Source organism: Dendrobium catenatum, unplaced genomic scaffold (genome assembly GCF_001605985.2).
Source record: "Dendrobium catenatum unplaced genomic scaffold, ASM160598v2 fragScaff_scaffold_1611, whole genome shotgun sequence".
NCBI classification, from domain to species: domain Eukaryota; kingdom Viridiplantae; phylum Streptophyta; class Magnoliopsida; order Asparagales; family Orchidaceae; genus Dendrobium; species Dendrobium catenatum.
In genome coordinates this window covers 221,795-230,380 of record NW_021320073.1, presented here as the reverse complement: position 1 = coordinate 230,380, position 8,586 = coordinate 221,795, and positions in this window count along the sequence as shown.

Sequence of the window (8,586 nt, the reverse complement as noted above, 5' to 3'; positions counted from 1 at the left end):
AATAAACTTTGGGTTCAGTCTGTGATGGTTTATACTTCATAATATAATAAAGTGTCATTCAGGAGATAATACAACTAACATATTGGCAAAATCAATCTACATGCTCTTCACGATCATTAAGATTAAAAAATATTCATCTAGCAAGATATTATAGTGGGTTGCTTTGCTTGTGATGACAAATTTGTTTTCAAAAGGTCTACTTTTGCCTCAATCTTCGGAAGCACATTTGTAAGTAATACTGGTTAATGTGAAAATTAACAATGCCAAATATTATGTCAATGTTTTCCAATGTTAAATATTATAAGGTAATTATCCTTAAATTACTTGCTAATTTTCTCCATCACTCCTCTAGCTCAATATTTAATCCAAGTAGTGTAATACATCTTTATATATATAATTATGGATGATATATATCTACATAGTATATAGTATAATAACTAAAATGAGTCATATCCAATAGAAAAGTGAGAGCAACATAATAGAATTTGAATTATATTTGAACATTTCTTGCACCGTATTCATACCTAACTCGAACCATGGTCAAATGTTGATCAACCTTATTGCATTAAAATTGAACATTACTCAATCTTTGCTTGATAATACGAACAAGATTTAATTAAAGTTCTAACATGGTTCAATCACAATTAAAAATAGTTTTCATTTAGCATGCAAATGTTGTTATGGATTTAGGATTTACAAATTGATATGATGTTTTCAAACATAAATAACTAAATATGTACCATCACTAACCACAAGCATTTGATATAAGATAGAGATACAAATTCTTTTACAACTTTCCCATAGACCGATCACAAATGAGCACCAATCACCAAAGATGGGGATGACACAAAGAGGAGGAAGTATTTAAGCAACTTCTTGCTCGAAGTTTCATTTTTGACCAAAATAAGTTATTTAAAGAACATATATTAAATTTGTTTTAACATTAGTAACCCTAAACACTAATCTCAATTTTCAAAACATTCAAATATGTGATTCCTGAACCAATATTTTTTTCAATTTAAATTTACAACGAATGAAAGAAAAATTAATTAATAAATGATGAAAGACCAACCGTTTATAAAAGATAATCTTAATTAAAGACTAGCTTGAAACCATCACATAAAAGATTTATAATTATTTTTAAAACGTATTTGAGTCAAATCCCTTGATTTCTAATTAAAGCTTTTTATTTCCTTCTCTATCCAATTTTTATCATGCAAATAAAAAATGTAAATTTTTGACTTATTGCTTTTAAATTATAAAACTAATATATTTTATTTTATCACTTCATCCTAGCTCTTCCGACATTTTTACTATTTCGTTCAAATGATCAGATCTAAAGTGGGGTCATGGAGAAGAGAGATTATTCTGTGCGGACACCGGATGGGAGAACTGTCTGATACTGCTTGGTACTGAGCACGAAACTGAGCGTCACCGACGAAGCGATAGATTTAATTCAGTAATTAAGAATTATCATAATTAATCTTAATTAGATAATAGTTAAGCAGCCAATGGAAGCCTGTGCCCACAGCGACCTCATGCTAAATCTGCCTTTAATTTTTATAAAGAATATAGTCATTGATCTTTAGGTCCTTTATTTATTATCAATTTTTTATTTTAATTCACAAAGTTTATTGATTAAATATTTAAATAAATTAATATAATTAGTTTTTTATTTGACCGATTTAATTAAAATTAAAAAAAAAATTAGGAAAAAAAAGTAAAAATTTATGATTTTTTAACAAAATGCAAATTGCGTTTGTGTTCATTTCTGTTCTATATGAAATATAGGGAGTTCTTTGACCGACACCTCTTCTAGGAGAGGGTTTTCTGCTCGTTAAAAATATCCAAAATCATGCGTCAATACACTTAAATCAATTGTTAACTTGGGACAAAGGGAATAGCGGAGCTCCATCCAATTTCGTATTTTGTGTACAACATCTCAAGCTTCGGTAATAAATATAATCCTTTCCGCTCACTGTAGCTGCGAAGGTCCAGCCATAGAGGTATGAATTCATACGGAAAACAGATTTGAGGATAGTTTTATTGTTAAAACAATGAAAAAACCACCTTCGTATTTATCTTTGACAAATACTCAAATAATCCCTTCTTTGCGTGGTTCTTCTTTTGCCTATGAAATGTACTTCTTCTACTTAGCTCTCTCAGAATCCAAGTACATGATATTCAACCCTTTTCCTGAACCTTAAAAAATTGCTCTTCTTTCATCTCAAGCCTAAAAAAATGTCTTCGATTTGTGTAAAGACGCCTTTTTGTACAAATGGACACGATCAAAAACCCGAATTGAAGACCATCCCTTCTCTGTGCCAATGACACGGGCTTCGCATTATACGCATTTAGCACTACAGCTACATTATATAGCATTTACAAAGCAAATGAAGAGCATATAAAAGGGCTGTTGCTTTAACCCCTTTGATGTTATTATTGTCATGCTGATAAATTATTCTACCATCAATGTAGAATAACAAACTAAGAAAATATCCTCTTGGGAATACTATCACAAAGCACTAATCTAGTACTCTTTCAATTTCTATGATCAAAATTTATGGATTCAAATATTCATAATTTTCTTCAATGCTTTCTTGTGATGACACTATATTTTTTAAGCTTTCACATAATAAAATCTTGCTTTGACTTTAAATCCCTCTAAATGCGTGATATAAATTGCTGCAAAAAAATTCATAATCACTGCCAAACAAAAATCATTGTGACATCCATGCGAAATTGTCTCCAATTCAATTCCTTTCTTGTAGCTGAAAGCTTACTCTATTGGCCTTGCCTTGTATTGTACAGTCGAGTTAACTTCATTCTTCAATCTAAATCCCACCCATTCTTCATTGTTTTCTTGCCCTTTGTAAATATCACCAGTCATAAGTGTGCTCATGCAACTTCATCTTCTTTGACATTACTTTCTATCACCCCTCCCCTCCTTGTGCTTATTTAGGTTTTTTGGTTGCTTTTTAACTTGTTCTAATTTGTGAGAATCTCATACTCGTTGCAAGAATATGACTTGCAAATTGTCTTTGTTCGTCAATTGGGCTCAATTGGTTGTGATAAGGTGGTTTTTTCAACTTGTTATCCTTGCTCGCTAGTAGAAGTATCATCTTTGGGTTATGAACATGATCTTCTTGAATGTCTCCCAATAATCATCTTGCACCATGAGTGAGGGATATATGTGATGTCGACTTCAGCTTAACTGGCTAGTCCTGGATTATCTTTTTTTCATAAATGGTTTCATTTTTTAAATAATACATCTTTACTTCACCTTTTGACCAACCAAATTGCACGATCTGTTGAGATTCTCATCTCATCCATAATTGGAAAGATGCATTGCTTTGCATGTGATGAGGTCATCGATAGCAGATTTCGGCGCGTCTATCAGAGACGACCACGGAGATCGACGGCCATGATCGCTCCACCCCTTCTCCCTTTTTTTTCTTTCCACAATTCATTGAAATTGGATTTTCAAACTTCATTACTTTCCAAATTGGGAAATTCTATTTTTGGAAAGTTTTTGAAACCAATCCAAAATAAAATTTGCATGAGAGTGGATTTATTCTAATATTTTCCTAGTCATCAAATCCCAATTGGAAACCCCTTTCTCTCTCCCCCAATTTCCTCCCTCTCCAAGCATGCCGCCGGCCACCTATGGGAAACCCCATTAATGGCTCAATTAAACCCCCCAAATCCTATTTGAAATTCAAATTAGGATTAATTTCTTCCCTCCAATCCTCTTAAAACTGAAATAATTTCAGTTTTATTGCTCCTCTTCCTACCGCCGGCTCTCCCATAATTCCTCCCTAATTGAAATTTTCAATTAATGCATTAATTACATTAATTGGAATTTCAAAATCCCTAATCTTTCCCTCCTAACTTCACAAAAACTGAAATTAAATTTCAGTTTGCTCTCCACCAACCCGCCCCTCCCCTTGCTCTACCGCCGGCTCCCTTCTCCCTCTCCAAGCCGCCGCCCCACCCTCCCTCCTTGGGGAGATCTTGCTTGCGGCAACCGTCCGGATCCACTCCAAGGATGCATGGACGAACCCGAGTGGAATTACGGTTTTGAGTACGACGACAACGGAAGGGTCGACATCCTCCGGTCTCCTTTCTTTGACGTCGGATTCGACTTCGACGATACCGTTGTGGAGTATTTATCACGGATCGTACCTACCTTGATAGAGATCGTCGACGATCACTTTTCCGACTACACTTGGCTTATCGAAGGTCGATCTACCGTGCCTCCTCCGCCTCCAAAATCTTCTTCCACGGCGACGTTCCTTGGCACTTCCGTCTTAGTGGCAACCTCCATGCTAGTTTGGTCAATCTCCCGCCGTTCAACTTAGTCTTCGTAGGAAGAGAGTGCCAAAGACCTCAAAGTGTGAACAACTTGGTATTAATCGCGGGATTTTATTTACTAGCTATTGTGTTATGTTTTCTTTTGCAATTGCTTAAAAGACTTGGCTTTCTTGTTGTAGTTTCTTTGCCTAGCATATTGAACACCGCGAATGATTTATAATTGACTTAACTTTGATGCATGATTAATTAATTTGAGAAGCTGAAATTTAATTCTCGTTTTAACTTCTTGTGTAACTCTCCGACGCATCACATCATTTTGGTATCAGAGCATGGTTAGCATGCGATGATTGTGCTAGATTGCATCCTAGGCATTCTTTTTAAGTTCTCCCTAAAAGTTTACATGCATATCATCACTTAGGTGAGCTTATTTACTGTTTTCCTACTGCTGGCCTGAAATTTCTGCAATGTTTACTTCGCATTACATAATTATATTCATGTGTGTAAGTGCTGCTACCATTACATTCACATGCATAATAGTCTAGGCCACTTAAACTTTTGCTGTCCACTGATTTCTGCACTTGGTTTCAACCCTAGAGTGAGTTCCTGGTTGTGTTAGGTTGCTGTCCACTATTTCCTGCAGGGGTTAAGCTCCCGTTAGTGGCCCTAGTATCACTATTTAGGTGCTGCCTTCACCCTAGAACCTTGCCTAAACAATTAGGTAACTTCCCCCCTTGTTGTGCTTGCTGCCCAACACTTTCCTGCTGCTGTAAACTTCAATTTCAGCAAGCGTTTTGGTGAGTTTAACTGCTGCCCTTGACTTAGGGAGCCTTCCATTACGTTCTCTAGCAACCGCCAACCTTCACCAATGGACTCGGAACACTTGCAAGCGACTTTAGACCTCATAGTTGGGCAATTGGGATCGGTTACACAACAAATCCGCAACACCCAAACGGATTTAGCCGATTTTAGACGTCATACGAGTGACCGTCTAGATAATATTGAACGGATGAGAAACCCTGCGATCTACACGCCTTCCCGACCTCACTCACCTTATGGTGACGACAACCGACCCGATCGCGAACAACCTCGCGAACCAGGACACTTCCAAGACCATTATCGTCATAATCCTAGACCCCATCAAGAGCCCGTAGAACACGACAATCCTTGGAGAGACAATGACGCTCAGCTTTTGAAAAACATTAGGATCGACGCCCCAACTTTTGATGGAACACTTGATCCCCAAGTTTTCCTCGACTGGCTCAAGTCGATGGATAGCTATTTTAAATGGTACAACATCTCTGAAGCGAAGAAAGTCAGATTCGCTGAAATGAAGCTCACCGGACGAGCCAACCTTTACTGGACCAATCTGGAGAACATGCGTGAATCTCGAGGAGAACACCCAATAAGCGATTGGAGAACCATGAAGCAGGAACTTAGGAGGAAATACCTACCACCGTCCTACTACCCTAAGCTCTTAGATAAGTGGAATCGGCTAACTCAGGGAAGCAAGTCAGTTAAAGATTACATCTCCGCCTTCGACGATTTCCTGATTCGTTGTAACGGCGAGGAATCTGCTACCCCAACGCAAATCCTGTCTATGTTTAGAGCTGGCCTTCGAGAAGATCTTCGCACTGAACTGTTTGCTAGGGGAATAGACACACTAGAGGCCGCTTGCAGCCTGGTACTTGACCCAACCCGTATCGCTCTTCCACCAGCCAGCCTCAAAACCGACCCTCAAACTCAACCGGTAGCCGACCCACTGCTAGCTCAGCCCCTCAACGTTCCGACCTTAAGGGTAAAGCACCTGAACGGGACACCCAAAAACCCAATTATGGAACCAAATGTTATAGGTGTCATGGGTACGGGCACATTGCCTCACAATGTTCCAGCCCCTATAAGGTCACCATTATAGAAGAGGTCGATGACGACGAGGAAGAGCCTGATATTGATGTAGTTCATCATGTAGATGAAGAGGAAGATTCTTTTACGGAGGATGAACCCGTCACTCTTCAAGTCGTTAGATGTGCGCTGTCCCAACCCAAGCCGAGCGATGATTGGAGAAGAACAGCTATCTTCCACACCTTTACGAAGATCGGGGATAAGAACTGTAAGGTCATTGTCGATAGTGGAAGCTGCATCAACGCTGTCTCGTCAGCGATGATTTCTAAGCTCAACCTTAAGGCCACACCTCATCCAAATCCGTATAAGGTCGCTTGGATTAACTCAACTTCTATGGAAATCAAAGATAGGAGCCTTATCCCGCTCGAGTTTAATGGATATCAGGAAAAGATTTGGTGCGATGTATTGACTATGGATGTGGGTCAAATTATTCTTGGCCGCCCTTGGCTGTTTGACAATGATGTCCACATTTATGGGAGGACGAACACCTGCGTGTTCGAACACAACGGGAAGAAGATTAAGCTGATCCCCTCACAGCCCCGACCCGATAAGAGCGGAACTAAGGTTATTCCACCTAAGCCTAATAAGGGTCTACACTTCTTAACTGCGAAAGAAGTGGACATTGAGCTTCACCAAGGAACACCCATGTACGCCCTGGTAGCTAGGGAAGTGGATGATGATCACGAAGGGCAAGTCCCTGACGAAGTAAGACCCCTACTAGAGCAATTCGCTGATGTCTTCCCCGAGGAGTTACCTGACCAACTTCCTCCCCTCAGAGACATTCAACATGTTATAGACTTGGTTCCTGGAGCATCCCTGCCTAACCTCCCTCACTACCGGATGAATCCAATGGAGCACGCTGAGCTAAAAAGGCAAGTAGAGGAACTTCTACAACGTGGATTTATTAAAGAAAGCCTTAGCCCATGTGCCGTTCCTGCCCTCCTGACTCCAAAGAAAGACGGCTCCTGGAGGATGTGTGTTGATAGCCACGCTATCAACAAGATTACCGTTAAGTATCGCATTCCAATCCCCCGTCTAGACGACATGCTCGATATGATGACTGGGGCAACACTGTTCTCCAAAGTGGATCTTAAGAGCGGATATCATCAGATCAGGATTCGTCCAGGGGTTGAATGGAAAACGGCATTCAAGACAAAGGACGGATTGTATGAATGGATGGTCTTGCCTTTTGGTCTTAGTAACGCCCCTAGCACTTTCATGCGGATTATGACCCAAGTCCTACGACCCTTCCTCGGAAAATTCGTAGTCGTCTACTTTGATGATATCCTAATCTATAGCAAATCCGTAGACCAACATTTGGGACACCTGAAACAAGTATGTGAGATTTTGAGAAAAGAGCAGTTATATGCGAACCCTCAGAAGTGTGTGTTTCTTACTGATAGTGTCACCTTTCTCGGATTTATAATCTCATCTCGAGGAATCTCAGCCGACCCCGAGAAAGTTAGAGCGATCAACGAGTGGCCTGAGCCTAAAACCATAAGAGATGTTCGGAGTTTTCACGGATTGGCCACATTCTATCGGAGGTTCATCAGAAACTTCAGTACTATCGTGGCACCCATAACTGACTGCCTAAAGAAAGGTGAATTTCATTGGACACCTGCTGCCACTAAAGCCTTCGAGGACATTAAGAGGAAAATGGTGGAAGCCCCTGTGATGCGTCTCCCGGATTTTTCCAAAGTATTCGAAGTAACCTGCGACGCGTCAGGGATCAGTATTGGAGGAGTTTTATCTCAAGAAGGACACCCTGTGGCATATTTTAGCGAAAAATTAAATGACATCCGTCAGCGGTATTCAACATATGACAAGGAGTTTTATGCGGTCATCCAATCTCTTAGGTACTGGAGACATTACTTGCTGCCTCAAGAATTTGAGATATTCTCTGATCACGAAGCCTTGAGATACATAAACTCGCAGAAGAAACTCAACGCTCGCCATGGTCGTTGGGTCGAATTCTTGCAGGAGTACACATACACGATTAGGCACAAAGCGGGAAGTGAGAATAAAGCTGCGGATGCCCTTAGTAGGAGACTTATGATCACCCAAGAGATGAGGACTGAAGTTATCGGATTTGAACGCCTTAAGGAAGACTATAAGGACTGCCCGAACTTTAACGACACCTATTCCCTTTTGACTTCCGGATATGGGCACACGACGGATGATTTTGTAGTAGAGAATGGGTACCTATTCAAGGCCCAGAAACTCTGCATTCCCCAAACCTCCCTTCGTGAATATCTTGTTTGGGAATTACATGCAGGAGATTTAGCAGGCCACTTCGGGCAGGCAAAAACTATTGCTGCGCTAGAAAACCGTTTTTACTGGCCCAGTCTCAAGCGCGATGTCGGAAGACTCTTA